This window comes from Cetorhinus maximus, chromosome 21 (genome assembly GCF_964194155.1).
Source record: "Cetorhinus maximus chromosome 21, sCetMax3.hap1.1, whole genome shotgun sequence".
Classification (NCBI taxonomy): Eukaryota; Metazoa; Chordata; class Chondrichthyes; order Lamniformes; family Cetorhinidae; genus Cetorhinus; species Cetorhinus maximus.
Window position 1 is genome coordinate 27,802,314 of NC_135899.1, and position 17,428 is coordinate 27,819,741.

A 17,428-nucleotide genomic window follows, 5' to 3' on the forward strand; every position below is an offset into this window, starting at 1 on the left:
TCAGGCTGGGTGGGCCTTAATTGGCCCACCCACATAAAATGTTGGGTCTGCACCTGCTCCCAACCGGCCCACTGTCCCTATTCCACTTAACATTCGGGACACTGAAACCACCACGATTAGTTGTTTTTGCACTTCTTACAGATTTGTCTGCACATTGTCTCTGAGATTCCGAGGTACACTCCTAGTAGTGTGATTTCCCCTTTTATGTTCTTCAGTTCTAACCACTTGGCCTCGTTTGATGATCCTTCTAGCATGTCATCTCTCCTCGCAGCTATAATTCCTTCTGTAATCACCATGGCAACGCTCACCTACCTTTTAAAGCCCTAACTCAGCTGAAAACCCTGGGACCAGGAATGTTGAGCTGCCATTTCTTTTTTCTATTCATTTATGGGATGTGGGCTTCGCTGGCTGGGCCACTATTTATTGCCCATCCCTAATTGCCCTTGAGAAGGTGCTGGTGAGCTGCCTTCTTGAACCGCTGCAGTCCACAGGGCTGTTAGGGAGGAAGTTCCAGGATTTTGACCCAGCAACAGTGAAGGAACGGTGATATATTTCCAAGTCAGGATGGTGAGTGACTTGGAGGGGAACTTCCAGGTGGTGGTGTTCCCATCTATCTGCTGCCCTTGTCCATCTAGATGGAAGTGGTTTTTGAAGGTACTGTCTAAGAAGCCTTGGTGAAGTGCATCTTGTAGATGGTACATACTGCTGCTACTGTGCGTCGGTGGTGGAGGGAGTGAATGTTTGTGGATGTGGTGCCAATCAAGCGGGCTGCTTTGTCCTGGATGGTGTCAAGCTTATTGAATGTTGTGCGAGCTGCACTCATCCAGGCAAGTGGGGAGTATTCCATCGCACTCCTGACTTGTGCCTTGTAGATGGTGGACAGGCTTTGGGGAGTCAGGACATGAGTCACCCATCGCACGATTCCTAGCCTCTGACCTGCTCTTACAGCCGCAGTATTTATATGGCTAGTCCAGTTCAGTTTCTAATTAATGGTAACCCCCAGGATGTTGATAATAGAGACTTTACTAACAGTAATGCCATTGAACATCAAGGGGAAATGTTTGGATTCTCTCTTGTTGGCGTTGCTCATTGCCTGACACTTGTGAGGTGGGAATGTTACTTGCTGCTTGTCAGCCCAAGCCTAGATATTGCCCAGGACTTTCTGCTTTTGGACACGGACTGCTTCAGTATCTGAGGAGTCACGGATGGTGCTGAACATTGTGCAATCATCAGCAAACATCCCTACTTCTGACCTTATGACGGACAGAAGGTCATTGATGAAGCAGCTGAAGATCATTGGGCCGTGGACACTACCCTGAGGAACTCCTGCAGCGATGTCCTGGAGCTGAGATGACTGACCTCCAACAACCACAACCATTTTCCTTTGTGCTAGGTATGACTGCAACCAGCAGGGAGTTTTCCCCTGATTCCTACTGACTCCAATTTTGCTAGGGCTCCTTGATGACACACTCTATAAAATGTGGCCTTGATGTCAAGGGCAGTTACTCTCACCTCACTTCGGGAGTTCAGCTCTTTTGTCCATGTTTAAATCAAGGCTGTAATGAGGCCAGGAGCTGAGTGGCCCTGGCAGAACCCAAACTGAGCATCAGTGAGCAGGTTATTGCTAAGCAGGTGCCGCTTGACAGCACTGTTGATGACCCCTTCCATTACTTTACCAATGATCGAGAGTAAACTGATGGGGCAGTAATTGGCTGGATTGGATTTATTCTGCCCTTCTTTTAGTGACTGCATTAGTTTGAGGGGTGGTATCAGTTTGAGGTGCTGAAAAAGATGGGGGTGTCATATTAGTCAGAGGGTTCGCTGAATTATCGCTTTTAGTGAAATGTAGCGTACAGCTAAATCAGACATCAGAACAGTGACCTCCCAGAGTGAAGCTATTGCTTGAATTGTCTGTCATTGTAGAAGGGCTGTATTAGTTTGAGGACACATATCACCCACTGAACAACCACAGTTGAAGAGGACAGCCATATCCCAGAGCGGAGTAGAGCAGCCCTGAGAGGGCAGTTCAAATTTGTAATGTAATTACTGAATGGACACAGCAGAGTGAAGTGATCACTGAAACAATGTGAGATCTAGAGTTGGACCTGATGGTGTTTGAATGATCAACACCATTGCTGGGAGAATACAGCTTCCAATTTTCATTGGTTAATTAATGTGATCAAAATTGTTCAGTCTTTAGGGTTTTCCAATTCAATCTCAGCTCTAAATATATTCCATCACAACAGGGAGTTAACTCGGCTGTCGCAATCTGTTTGCTCATCCTTTCTTGGTTCATGATGGTACAACCTCAAAATCCCCATTGAGATCCCACAGGGTATAAATAAAATACTCGGTGAATGTATCGCCTTAGAGTTTAATTCAGAGATTGCCTGCAGCACAACGGGACAAATCCCTTCCCAAAGGAAAGTATGGAAACATTTCACAGTATCAGGAAAATATACTACACGATTCTTGCTATCATTGGTGTCCCTGGTAAGTCACTGTGACCATTGAAGTTGTGTCAATCTGTGCAGGAGCTGGTCCCTGGTTTTAAGCTGTGACTAATAACGCCACATGCTGATCTAATGGTCACTGATATACAGACACTCAATGTGTGGTACCATTTTGTAAATCAAATATTCTGAATAACATCTCAACGTTTAATCCACTACTTAAACAGAGAATAAACCTATTTGTAACTTAAAGCTCTCTGAATTATCAAGTTGCTTCCTTAACTGTACAGCTGAAACAGACAGGTAGGGAACTCTCAGATGAAAGATTAAATTGTGCATATTTTTTTATATACGTTAACTGACCTTGGGCGTTGCTGGTTATGCCAGCATTTCTTGCCCATCCCTACCTGCCCTTGAGAAGGTGGTGGTGAGCTGCCTTCTTGAACCGCTGCAGTCCATGTAGTGTAGGTACACCCACAGTGCATTAGAGAGGGAGTTCCAGGATTTTGACCCAGCGACAAGGAAGGAAGAGCAATATAGTTCCAAGTCCGTGTGGTGAGTGGTTTGGAGGGGATCTTCCAGGCGGTGGTGTTCCCATGAGTCTGCTGCCCTTGTCCTTCTAGATGGTAATGGTCTCGGGTTTGCAAGGTGCTGTTGAAGGAGCCTCGGTGAATTCCTGCAGCGAATGCCCTCGGCATTCTCCATTCAATGTAAAAGAGTTATATTCCTGGAAATCCGTTTTTCTAACATGGAGAACATAAATGTACAAATTGCAGCAATCGTTCCACATATATTTAGTATAACGTTTCTGATTTTCAATTTTTTTTCCTTTAGAAATGAACCTCAGTTCTTTGTTATGACCCTGTTAAACTATGATGTGGCTTTAAATGATTTATAAATCTGTACATCTGGAACCTATTGCATGTTTCAGTACTTTTCCCAATTATCTCCTGATTTCAATTTTCTTAAGTTGTTGGATGAATTTATTCAAGTGCTATTTGACAGTTTAGTTCTGCTCCTCACGGATTACTCTCTCTCTCTCTCTCTTTCTCTCTCTTTCATGCTTTTTCAGCCTCGGGTTCCTCACCCAGTGCCTCAGACTCCTCCAACTGTCCCACAACACATGTGGGTTTCTTCTTTCTGAGGTCAGGGCTACACACTAGACGCCCATTCATATTCCCGAACATGGCAATCCTCAACTCTGGATCCAAAACCATTTGAATTCAAACCATGAAACAGGTGAAATCTGTCTCAGCCGGCCTCCTTAAACTATTGTAGCAGCTTGGCTGCTCACCCCTGTCCTGCCTCTGTTGAACCCAAAAAGTGGTTTTGGGGTGGGGATGTGAATTTAAAATTTTTATCCTGTGATCCCACACTCCAACTTATCAGAAACAGTAAACGTTTGGTCAGAAATTTCCAGTCTCTTTTTCATTTTCTCTCTTACAGTTAATTTAGTGGCGATTGTGATACTGTCACGGGGAAAGTGCGGCCTCTCCGACTGCACCACCTGTTACCTGGTGGCCATGGCAACGGCGGATCTCATGGTCATTATCTCTGGGGTCGTGATGTGGCGGATCAATTCTTATTATTTCCCTGGAACTTTCCTGGACATCACCCCTGTGTGCAGTGTTATCATTGTCCTGTTTTATGCAGCAACAGAATGTTCTGTCTGGTTCACCGTCACTTTCTCCTTTGATCGCTTTGTGGCCATTAGTTGTCAGAAGCTGAAAACAAAATATTGCACCAAGAAAACTGCAGCTGTGGTTCTGTCAACAAATTTCATTCTGATCTGTTAAAGGACATTCCATTCTACTGTACATTTAAACCTGCAAAGGTAATCAATAACGTCCCCTGGTTCTGTAATGAAATTGCAAGTTATTTTACTGATCCTGCATGGGTGGGATTTGACTGGTTTGATAAGGTTTTAACCCCACTGCTCCCATATGCTTTAATTCTGTTGTTCAACGCTCTGACAGTCAGATACATTTTAGTGACCAGTCGAGTCTGTAAGGGACTGAGGGGTCAGAGCAAGGGAGAGAATCGCAGTGACCCAGAGATGGAGAGCAGAAGGAAGTCTGTGATTTTACTCTTCACCATATCCGGCAGCTTCATACTCCTGTGGCTTTTATATGTTATAGACTTCTTATATTACATCATTACAGGAATTAAACCCGAATATTATAGTGATGCTTCTTATATAGTAGCCCAAGTTGCACTTATGTTGCTGAGTTTAAATTGCTGTACAAATGCATTTATTTATGGGGTGACTCAGTCCAAGTTCAGGGAGCAGGTCAAGAGCGCAGTTATATATCCGGTTACATCAATTATTCAATTAATTAATAAACAAAACAACTGAGAGCAACCCAGAGGCGGGGAGGACTATTCGGCCAGAGGAAGTTAAAGACATAGGGAGGGCTGTCGGGCTGGAGGGAGTTACAGACATAGGGAGCTGTTTATGGGTTGCTTATGGTGAGGGAGGTTACAGAGACAGAGAGGCTTGTAGGGGCTGGAAGAGGTTAGAGAGATAGGGAGGAGCACAGGTATTGGAGGATGTGACAGAGATAGGGAGGGGTATGTGCTGCAGAGGTTACTGAGATAGGGAGAATTATAGGTGCTGGAGGAACTTACAGAAATAGGAAGAGGTGTACGGTTTGGAGGAGGTTACAGAGATAACTTTTGTAAGGTGCAGAGATGCAGGGACAGGTGTCACCCAATTCTAAAGTTTAAGCCAAGCAAGATTAACTGTACTATACAAAGTCAGGAAATTAAATATCTGTCTTATATGCTAACATTCAGAACTAGAATAAGGTAATTATGAATTCACTGGCAAACTTAAGTCGAACACACCACTTTGCACAATAAATGACAGATTCGGCCAAGTAGATCCCACAGATTTATTAATAACCCATGCAGATGTGAGTGACCACTATGGGTCACAAAATCTCATTAAAACTCTGTCTCCCTCACAAGCAATTTCAATGCTTCATTTTCAAGCCTCTGAATGCCCTGCAAGGCCATTCAGGCTCGGACTGCTTAAACGGCTGCTCACCTCCAGATGGTTCAATCTCTTCTCCTGAGACTGCATTCCCTGGGATTAAAAAAAAACAGCACATATCGAACTTTTTCACTGACCACTAGATTCACTAAGCTGGCACTGCCCCGGGTTTCTCCGAACTCCAGTCCCCTGGCTATATTGAGTTTTAAGTGCCTCCCAGAGCTTCTTTGGAGCCCCAACCATCTCCAGCAAGGAACCAGCAAACTTCCATGAACATCTCAGCTCCCCAGGACCTCTCTTCAGTCCTAACTGCCTAGAGCCGGTTCAGGGATCATATGTCTTTTCTGCAAGCTGCAAACTATATGAGGTCCAAACTTAAACCATTCAACCTCCCCCAGAAAGCACATAGATAAATTGAAACCAGAGAGCATTCTTAAGCTCCATCCATCCCCATGAAGTGGTAACTTTCCAGGGTTCACTAAATGCTTTCAAAATAATTTAGCTCTAAATGTAAACACAAAACATCTCTTTGGACTGTGTTTTGTTGCAAGCAGTGTAGACATCAGGTCTCCAGTTCTCCAGCTAAGTAAGACCATCAGCTGTTTTATGACTCCTCTTTTCTCTGACTCTGTTAAATAAACATGGGTAAGCTTCTGAACTGCCTTTTCCTTTTAGGTATGCTGGTAATCTCTACAGCCCTGCATTTTAGTTACATTTCCTTCACAAAAACAACCTTCGCTGAACTGAACGTTACCACTAAAATATTAACATGAACCATGAACTAGATATTGGCAACAAACTGAACCAAAAAAAATCAACTTCCTTACCCCCCTCGCCCATTCCGCTCTCCCCATTGCTACAATTCCCCCTCCCCCTTTCCCCAACACCACAGCCCTCTCTCTTTCTCTATCTCTCTGGGGAAAGCCCACCCCATACTTCTTGCCTCACCTTCTACATTGATCCCATTGGCGGAGGGGGCCACATGTACACAGCAAGCCCTTATTAACCTGGGGTGATGGGCTGGGCAGAGCTGTGTTCCGTAATGGTGATTCCCCTCCATGGTCGGATAGAGCAGGGTGGCCATTTCTCTCAGTGGAAACAACCAATGCAATCCAATAGACAGCTGTCCAAACATTTCTTCTATCTGTATTTAAAAGCTCTGCAATAAATGTTAGAGCCTGTTTACCTTCTCAAAACTCAAAATGTTGAAAAGCAATTGAAAGTCTGATTTTTAATTCTTGCAATTGTTACTTACCACAAACACAAAACAGTAATTAAAATTCTTTAAAAGCTGAGAAAGACTTTTTGAAAAATCTTAAGAACAGATAGCAGAGTAACACTGCAAGCATGTTGTCCTGAAGAGGAGTTTCCTGAGCTGGTTACTCCAGGAGGGGATGTGGCCTCACTGCTCCATCTCCCCGTCGCTCCTCCACATGGATCCCTGTGTCGATTCCTCACTCCTCGATCCAGGACAGGGAGTCACGGCTGCAAGATCTCAAAAGCGTAAGCTGTCCTTTTCATCTTGGTCAGCGGCGACCGGAAGATCCAAACCATGGCTTTATTTCTGGAGATTTCTTACTTTTCTTCATTTTTAAAGGCAGAGAGCGGGGGTCCAAAGGATATTGATCCATGGAAGCCTGCACAACTGAGTGGGATCCTGAAAATCAGTCCCAGAAGGAAGAGCAGTTGCTTCAAGGCAGGAGGCCCAATACCACCTGTCAAGGGGCAATTATGGGTGGGCAATTAACCTGGCCCTTTCCATGAATCAGATAAAAACAAGCCGGAATAAATGTTGGGAAAAGGTGAAAAATATTTATCCAGTGTCTTTCACAAATGCCGGTGAGTTGGGGATTATCCTGCAGTGTCCCTGAGTGGGAACGTGTGGTTTGTGAATGAGTTACTGTGCAGTGTCGATCTCTACATTCCTCCATATCTGTGTAAATGCTGCCCAGCCCCTACACCCTTCCCTATCTCTCGAACCTTGTCCATCCCTATCTCCATAATCGATTCCAGCCACTACATTACTTCTTATCTCTTTATTCATATCCGGCCCAGACACCTCTCCCTATCTCTGTATCCCCCTTTGAGCCTCTACAATCCCCCCTATCTTTGTAACATCCTACAGATGCCACACCACACTCTATCTCTGTAAGCACTTTCAGTCCTACACCCCTCCCTATCTCTGTACCCTTATTAGCACCTAAAATCCTCCCTATCTCTGTAATATCCTACAGCCCCTACATCATTCTCTATCTCTGAAAGTTTTATCGGACCAACAACCTTCCCTATCTTTGTAACCCCCTCCATACGAATATACATATGAATATTCGAATTTGGGGCAAGAGTCGGCCATTTGGTTACTCGCGCCCGCTCTGCTGTTTGATAAGGTCATGGCTGATCTGATTAAGGCCTCAACTCCACTTTCCTGTCTACCCCTGGTACTCTTGACTCCCTTGCCAATCAAGAATCAATCTAACTCAGCCTTAAAAATATGCACTGACCCTCCCTCTACTGTTCTCTGAGGAAGGGAATTCCACAGACCCACACGCCTCGGAGATAAAATATTCTCCTCAACTCTGTCTTAAATGGGAGACACCTTGTTTTTAAACAATGTCCTTTAGTTGTATCCTCTCCTATAAGGGGGAACATCCTCTCAGCATCCACATGTCATGTCCCCGCTGGATCTTATATGTTTCATTAAGATCATCTCTCATATTTATACAGTCCAATTATACAGGCCCAACTTGCCCAACTGTTGTTCATAAATTGACCCTTTTGTCCCTAGCCAAGCGAGTGAACCTGCTCTGAACTGTTTCTAATGTAACTTGATTCCGTCTTAGGTAAGGAGACCAAAACTGTACAGATTACACCAGATGTGGTCTCATCAATGCCCTGTACTACATTAGCAAAACATTCTCACTTTTATATTCCATTTCCCTTGCAATAAACAACACCAACTATTTGCCTCCTTAATCACTTGCTGTATCTGCATTCTAACTTATTGTGACTCGTGTACCAGGACACCCAGATCCCACTGTGTAGCAGAGCTCTGCAGTCTCCCTCCATTTAAATAATATAATATCTTGCTTTTTTATCCTTCTCACCAGAGTGGACAATTTTACATTTTCCGACATTATACTCCATCTAACATGTATTTGCCTGCTCACATAACCTATCCACAGCCTTTGAGGACTCTTTATGTCCTCTTCACAACTCACTTTCCTAACTACCTTTGCGCCATCAGCAAATTTCACAACCATACATTTGGTTCCTGCAGCAAAGTCATTGAAATAGATTGTAAACAGTTGAGAGCCCAGCACTGATCCCTTTGGCACTCCACCAGTAACATCCTGAAAATGACCCATTTATCCCTACTCTCTGCTTCCAATTAGATAACCAATGCTCTATCCATGATAACATGTTATCCCCTGGACCATTTGTTCTTATTTAGTGTAGCAACCTTTGATGTGGCTCCTTATCAAATGACTTTTGGTAGCCCAAATGCAGCACATCTACCTGTTTCCCTTTATCTTGCTTGTTATTTCCTCAAAGAGCACCAATAAGTTAGTCAATCACAATTTCCCCTCAGAAAACCATATAGACTCTACCTAAGCAGCCTGTTATAAATCCCTTAATAATGGATTATATCATTCTCCCTGTGACAGATGTGAAGCTAACTGGCCTGTAGATTCCTTCTTGCTGTCTCCCTCCTTCCCTCAGTAGAGGAGTTACAATCGCTATCTTCCAATCTGATGGGACCTTTCCAGAGTCTTGGGAATTTTGCAAAATTACAACTAATGCATTCACTATCTCAGCAGTTATTTCCTCTAAAATTCGAAGGATGAAGTCCATCAGGTATTGGAAACTTTTCAGCTTTATTTCTAATAATTTTCTCCGCACTCTTTCCCTGGTGATTTTAATTGTTTGAACTTCCTCCTTCCCTTTCACCTCTTGATTTACAAGAATATCCAGGCAGTTAATTGCATCCTCTACAGTGAAGCCTAACTGAAAATATTTGTTCGATGCTTCTGTCATATCCTTATTCCCATCATCAATTCCCCAGACACACTCTCGAGAGGAACATCGCTCACTTCAGTTTCTCCTTTCCATAAAAATACTTGTAGAAAATCTTACCATCTATTTGTATATTTCTGGCTAGCTTTCTCTCATATCTAATTTCCCTGTCCTGAGTATTTATTGAGCCATTTCTTGCTGCCCAATCTCCTGACCTACCAAAAATCTTTGCAGAATTCTAGCTTTTGTCCTTCAATTTGATATTATGGCTGGAGTTTTCCGATCCTGCTGGCATCGGGCGTCATGGTGGGCGTGAGTGGGAAATTTGGCGAAGAGGCCAAAAGTTGGCTTCAGGCCGTCGTGAAACACGTCTGCAAGCATTGGCTATGCTCAGCACAGGTGGGCTACGTTTCCACCATCGGACATTGGGAGCTTCATTGTAATACATCTGCACAACTTGTCGGAATCATCCCCCCAGGTCAAATTTACTGCCCATGTTGCCGGGAACACACGCTGGTGCAGAACCCCTCTTGATAGGCGAGACATGTTGACATCAGGACTTACCATCAGGGCCTTGCGCACATAGCGGGCATCCGAGGAGCAGAAGATACTGGAGCCCAACGGGACCCTGCAGGAACGTCCTCTACATGCTGGGTGGAATCACATGGACAGGACTCTGCTGGGAAGCAGCTCATGGAAGGTGGAAGGTCACCTTTGAGTGTCTGCTTCGAGACATCAGTGTCTTGGCCGTGGTCTGCTACAGATGATCATCGAGGGGATGGAGAGGAAGGTCCAGCTGTGAATGGGGGAGGAAGGTGCATTGTGGGGGTGGGGAGAGTGTCGGAGAGGAAGGTCTAGGTTTCGCTGTGAGAGGAAAGAGTGTAGGTTGGGGGTGAAGCTGGGACAGGGAAAAGGAGGTGTTGGGGGATTGAGATTGCGGGGGAAGGAGCATAGTGGAGGAGGGGTTAACAGGGAGAATACAGGAGCTCCGGAGGTAGGTGTAAGGGGAGGAGTACTGAGGGGGGGGAAGGGGTCCAGGGAGAGGAAGGAGTCCAGGTGGAGGAAGGAATCTGAAGAGGGGAAGGATTCAGGGGTTGGGAGAGGAAGGAATCTGGAGGGGGGGAAGAATTCTGAGCTCGGGGGGAAAGGAGCCCAGCGTGAGGAAGGAGTCCGAAAGGGGGAAGGAGTCCACGGGGAGGAAGGAGCTCAGGAGGAGGAAGAAGTCCAGGGGGGGAAGAGATAATAGTGGAGGAAGAAGCAAGGGTGGAGGAAGGAGTCCGTCAGGGGGAAGAGTTCCAAGCAGGGTAGGAGTTCTGAGCAGGGGAAGGAGTAAGGACAGAGGTGGGACCCATGTACAGATGAACGGGCAAGGAAGGGATCTGAGGGGTTGATGACTGCCTCCTGGGGAGCGAAATGAGGGTGGGTGTGGTAGGAGGGAATGGTGAGAATGTGAGACGGCAGAGTGAGCCGGTAGGGTGAGGGTACAATGGTATGGGTAGTAGGCACAGCAAGGGTGGTTGGTGGGAACTCGCAGGCACACATGGTTCCCTGGGGATGGGAAGGAGGAGGTTGGGGAGGTTAATCTGGATGGGATGAGATTTTCAGGAAGATAGGGAATGTGCACATTCACCTGGACATCCCCGAAAGAAAACGGTTGTGGCTGGTAGGTAACAATGGAGAGGTGGAAGGTGATGCTGGGGGTCGACACTGATGGGGTAAAGAACATGGGGGACTAGGGGAGGGGAAAGGATGGGGTAGTTAAAGAAGAATGTTAAATGCACCTTGCTTCTAAATCCGAAAGTGAAAGGAGACTCGTGGTGGGAGGGAATAAGTGCTGCATGGGAGTGTGATCAGTGGGTGGGTGGAGATGCAGGTCAGCTCAGATGGACAACTGAAAGAACTCTAGCAGACAGCATTGAAAATGATCAGAACATTGAGATGAGTGTGATATGGGAAGGGTCCGTGTGCGTGAGATAAAGCTTGCACGGGGCTCTGAAAGGCACGGCCCCACACACACACATCTCCCTCCAGAGTCATTCATGGTCTGGCTGCGTACAGCTGAACTGGCAGTGGCGGGTCAGGGGGGTGGATGCAGGGGAACACTCGTGAAGCATATAAATGAAGCTGAAGGACATTACACATTTTTCAGTGAATATATTTTGTCAGGAAGATATAATAATTTCCATAATGTTATTGGAACTTATTGTAAAGTAGAGTAATAGTGGAGTCTGTGACTATGGGTCTGTGTTTGTGAGAGTTTATTGAACAAAAGGCAGGTGCTCTGAATGTTTTGATGTATCAGAAGATAAGCTAGGTTTGAAATGTTAAGGAGGTTATCATGAGGAACTTCAATGTACATCACCAAGAGTGACTCGGTAGCAGCTACTACTGACCTAGCTGTTCGAGCCCTGAAGGACATAGCTGCTAGACTGGGTATGTGGCAGGTGGTGAGGGAACCAACAAGAGGGAAAAACATACTTGATCTCATCCTCTCCAACCTGCCTGCCACAGATCCACTCTCCATGACAGTATTGGTGGGGGTGACCACCGTACTGTCCATGAGGAGATGAAGTCTTGTCTTCACATTGAATTTAACCTCCATCGTGTTGTGTGGTACTACCATGGTGCTAAATGGGATAGATTTCAAACAGATGGAGCAACTCAAGTCTTGGCATCCATGAGGCTCTGTGGGCCATCAGCAGCAGCAGAATTGCAATCAACCACAACCTGTAAGCTCATGGCCTGGTGTATCCCCCACTCTACCATTACCACCAAGCCAGGGGATCAATGCTGGTTCAATGAAGAGTGCAGGAGGGCATGCCAGGAGCAGTACCAGGCATACCTAAAAATGAAGTGTCAACCTGGTGAAGCTACAGGACTACTTGCATGCCAAACAGCATGAGCAGTAAGTGATAGACAGAGCTCAGCGATCCCACAACCAATGGGTCAGGTCTAAGCTCTGCAGTTCTACCACATCCAGTCGTGAATGGTGGTGGGCAATTAAAGAACTCACTGGAGGAGGAGGTTCCACAAATATCTCCATCCTCAATGATGGGGGAGCCCAGCAGATCAGTGCAAAAGATAAGGCTGGAACATTTGTAACAACCTCCAGTCAGAAATGCCGATTGGATGATCCATCTGAGCCTCCTACGGAGGACCCCAGCATCACAGAAGCAAACCTTCAGCCAATTCGATTCAGTCCATATGATATTAAGAAACAGCTCAAGGCACTGGCCACTGAAAAGGCGATGGGCCCTGACAATATTCCGGCAATAGCTAAGCTGTTCCAGTACAGCTACAACACTGGCGTTTACCCGGCTATTTGGAAAATTGCACAGGTATGTCCTGTATACAAAAAACCAGGACCAATCCAACCCGACCAACTATTGCCCCATCTACTCTCGGACATCAGTAAAATGACGGAAGGGGTCATCAACAGTGCTATCAAGCGGCACTTGCTTAGCAATAACCTGCTCACTGATGCTCAGTTTGCGTTCTGCCAGGGCCACTCAGCTCCTGACTTCATTAGAGCCTTGGTTTAAACATGGACAAAAGAGCTGAACTCCAAAGGTGAGGTGGGAGTGACTGCCCTTGACATCAAAGCCGTATTTGACCGAGTGTGGCATCAAGGAGCCCTAGCAAAACTGGAGTCATTGGGAATCAGGGGGAAAATTCTCTGCTGTTGGAGTCATATCTAGCACAAAGGAAGATCATTGTGGCTGTTGGAGGTCAGTCATCTCAGCTCTAGGATATCATTGCAGTAGTTCTTCAGGGTAGTGTCCTGGGTCTAACTATCTTCAGCTGCTTCATCAATGAACTTCCTTCCATCACATGGTCAGAAGTGGGGATGTTCGCTGATGATTGCACAATATTCAGCACCATTCGTGACTCCTCAGGTGCTGAAGTAGTCCATGTCCAAACTCAGCAAGACCTAGACAATAGCCAGCCTGGGCTGACAAGTGGCAAGTGACTTTCGCGCCACACAATTGTCCAGCAATGACCATTTCCAACAACAGAGAAACTAATCATCGCCCCTTGATGTTCAACGGCATTACTATCACTGAATCACCTACTATCAACATCCTGTGGGTTACCATTGACCAAAATCTGAACTGGACTAGCTATTTAAATACTGTGGCTACAAGACCTGGTCAGAGGCTAGGAATCCTCCAGTGAGTAACTCACCTCCTACTACCCAAAACCTATCCACAATCTACAAAGCACAAGTCAGGAGTGTGATGGAATACTCCACACTTGCCTGGATGAGTGCAGCTCCCACAACACTCCAAAAGCTTGACACCATCCAGGACAATGCAGCCCACTTGATTGGCACCACATCCACAAACATTCACTCCTTCCACCACCGACACACAGTGGCAGCAGTGTATACCGTCTACAAGATGTACTGCAGGAATTCACCAAGTTTCTTTAGACTGCAACTTCCAAGTGCACGACCACCACAATCTAGAAGGACAAGGGGAGCAGATGCATGGGAACACCACCACCTGGAAGTTCCCCTCTAAGCCACTCACCATCCAGACTTGGAAATATATCGTCGTTCCTTCACTGTTGCTGTGCCAAAATCCTGGAACTCCCTCCCTAATAGCACTGTGGGTGTACCTACACCACATGGACTGCAGCGGCTCAGGATGGCGGCTCATCACCTCCATCTCAAGGGCAATTAGGGATGGGCAATAAATTCTGGCCTAGCCAGCAAAGCACACATCCCTTGAAATAATTTTAACAAATACCTTCTCCAGTTTTTACAATCCTCCTTACCTTGGTAACATCCTACAGCCCCTGTGCCAATCCCTAACTCTGTTAGCATTTTTAATTCTACACCCCTCCCTATCTCAGTAACCGTCTTCAGCCCTACCACCTTCCTCACCTCTGAACCCACTTTACACTAACATTAATACTTTTACATGAATTAGGATCAGGAGTATGCTATTTGGCCACTCGATCCTGTTTCACCATTTGATAAGTTCAAACCCGGTCTTATTGTGGCTTCAACGCTACTTTCCTGTCTACCCCCTATACCTTTGGCTCCTTTGTCAATCAATGATCTACCTAACTCAGCATTAAATATATTCAATGACCCTGCCTCCAGTCTCTCTCAGAGGGTCACGGGTCTGTGGAATTCTTTGCCCACAGAGAATGTAGACCATATGTCCAAATGAGAGGTGGGTCATACTAAACAGCACGTCTCTTCGGCTGTTCACAACAGGCAAAGTACTGACCGTACCCAACTAGCCTGTGATTGTAAAACTCAAAACATCATGTTCAACATTAGATGTGATCCTGCGATTGGACATATCTTGCTAAACAACCTGATTGTCCTAAGGGTTACATTGAAAACCAATTTAAGATTGTCAGTTAGGCTCGCAGTGTATCTCACTTCTGTGTGCTAGAAGCCACGTATATTCACACACAGAGCTCTGCCCTTTGCATACAGAAGGAGCATGCCCATGCATTACACCTTTTCCAACTAAACAAAAGCTGAAGAGTCAGCCATTCCCTGGTTCATTCCTCACAGCAATGCCTTGGCCAATCAGAGTCAATCGGCATAATTTGAATTTGAAACAAAAGCTTGGCAGTGAACAGTGAATAATTTTCTGCTGCATTCTACATGGCAACACCTCTACCAATCAGAGTCCACTTGCCAACAAAGCAGCACTGTCTCCTCATGTAGTATAAATTGTTTCTTTTACTGTTGGTCTTTATGCTGAATATTGTGCAATCATCAGCGAACATTCCCACTTCTGACCTTATGATGGAACGAAGATCATTAATGAAGCAACTGAAGATAGTTGGGCCAAGGACACTACCCCGAGGAACTCCTGAAGTGATGTCCTGGAGCTAGATAACTGACTTCCAGCAACCACAACCAGCTTCCTTTGTGCTGGGTATGACTCCAGCAGAGAGTTTTCCCCCTGATTCCCACTGACTCCAGCTTTGCTAGGGCTCCTTGATGCCACACTCGGTTAAATGCAGCCCCGATGTCAATGGCAGTGAGTCTCAGCTCACCTTTGGATTTCAGCTCTTTGTCCATGTTAAAATCAAGGCTGTAATGAGGTCAGGAGGTGAGTGGTCCTGGTGGAACCCAAACTGGGCGTCAGTGAGCTGGTTATTGCTAAGCAAGTGACACTTGATAGCACTGTTGATGACCCCTTCCATTATTTTACCAATGATCGAGAGTCGACTGATGGGGCGGTAATTGGCTGGATTGGATTTGTCCTGTCCTTCTTTTAGTTACTGTATCAGTTTGAGGTGCTGAAAAACATGGGGGTGTCGTATTAGTCAGAGGGCTCAATGAATTATTGTTCTTAGTGAAATATAGCGTAGAGCTAAATCAGGCAACAGAACAGTGACCTCCCAGAGTGAATGTAATGCTTGAATTACCTGTCATTGTAGAGGGGCTGTATTAGTTTGAGGACACACATCACAGTGGCAGCGGAGATAGTGAATGCTTTGGCTATAAAATTCCAAAATTCCTTGGATTCTGGAAAGGCTACAGTGGATTGGAAAAATGCTAATATAACGCCCTTATTCAAAAAGTGCGGGGTGGGGGGGAGCAGAAAGTAGGAAACTATAGACCAGTTAGTTTAATGTCTGTCTTTGGGAAATTGTTGGAATCCATTATTGAGGAAGTAGTAATGGGGCATTTGGAAAGTCAAAATGCAATCCATCAGAGTCAGCATGGTTTTATGAAGAGTAAATTGTGTTTGACTAATTTGCTAGATTTCTTTGAAGATGTGACAAGCAAAGTGGATAATGGGGATCCTGTAGGTGTAGTATATCTGGACTTCCAGAAGGCCTTTGATAAGGTGCCGCTCAAAAGATTAATACACAAGATAAGATCACACGGAGTTAGGGGTAATATATTAGCTTGGATAGAGGATTGGCTAACCAACAGAAAGCAGAGAGTCAGGATAAATGTGTCTTTTTCTGGATGGCAAGCTGTAACTAGTGGGGTGCCACAGGGCTCGGTCCTTGGGCCCCAAATATTTACAATCTATATTAATGACTTGGATTCAGGGATAGAAGATACTATAGCTAAATTTGCAAATGATGCCAAAATAGGTGGGAAAGTAAGTTGCAATGAAGAAATAAGAAATTTACAAATGGATATGGGCAAGTTAGGTGAATGGGACAAAATTTGGCAGATGGAATTTAACGTGGGTAAGTGTGAGGTTATCCATTTTGGTCGGAAGAATAAAAAGGCGTGATATTTAATTAAATTGAGAGAAACTTCAGAATGATTTAGTGCAGAGGGATCTGGGTGTCCTCGTGCATGAATCGCTGAAAGCTAGTATGGTGGTACAGCAGGTAATAAGCGAGGCAAATGGAATTTTGGCATTTATTGCTAAAGGAATAGAGTATAAAAATAGGGAAGTGTTGTTGCAATTGCACAAGGCATTGGTGAGACCACACCTGGAGTACTGTGCACAGTAATGGGATGAAATGTTATGGGGAGAGGGCAGGAAATTGGAGGTGAGGCCTAAATGAGATCAGCAATGTTCGTAACGAATGGCGGTGTAGACTCGAGGGGTAAATTGCCTACTCCTGCTTCTAGTTCTTAAGACCTTATGTCCTTATCACCCAATGAACGACCACAGTTGAAGAGGACAGCCATATCCCAGAGTGCAGTACAGCAGCCCTGAGAGGGCAGTTCAAATTTGTAATGTAATTACTGAATGGGCACAGCAAAGTAAAGTGATCACTGAAACAATGTGAGTTCTAGAGATGGACCTGATGGTGTTTGAATGATCAACACCATTGCTGGGAGAATACAGCTTCCAATTTTCATTGGTTAATTAATGTGATCAAAATTGTTCAGTCTTTAGGGTTTTCCAATTCAATCTCAGCTCTAAATATATTCCATCACAACAGGGAGTTAACTCGGCTGTCGTAATCTGTTTGCTCAGCCTTTCTTGGTGCATGATGGTACAACCTCAATATCCCC

At 45.2% G+C, this 17,428-nt stretch overlaps 1 pseudogene; it reads left to right on the top strand.

The window, feature by feature from the left end:
* Positions 1-2,429: 2,429 nt before the first annotated feature.
* Positions 2,430-4,809, top strand: LOC144695143 (putative G-protein coupled receptor 139; annotated as a pseudogene).
* Positions 4,810-17,428: the final 12,619 nt, after the last annotated feature.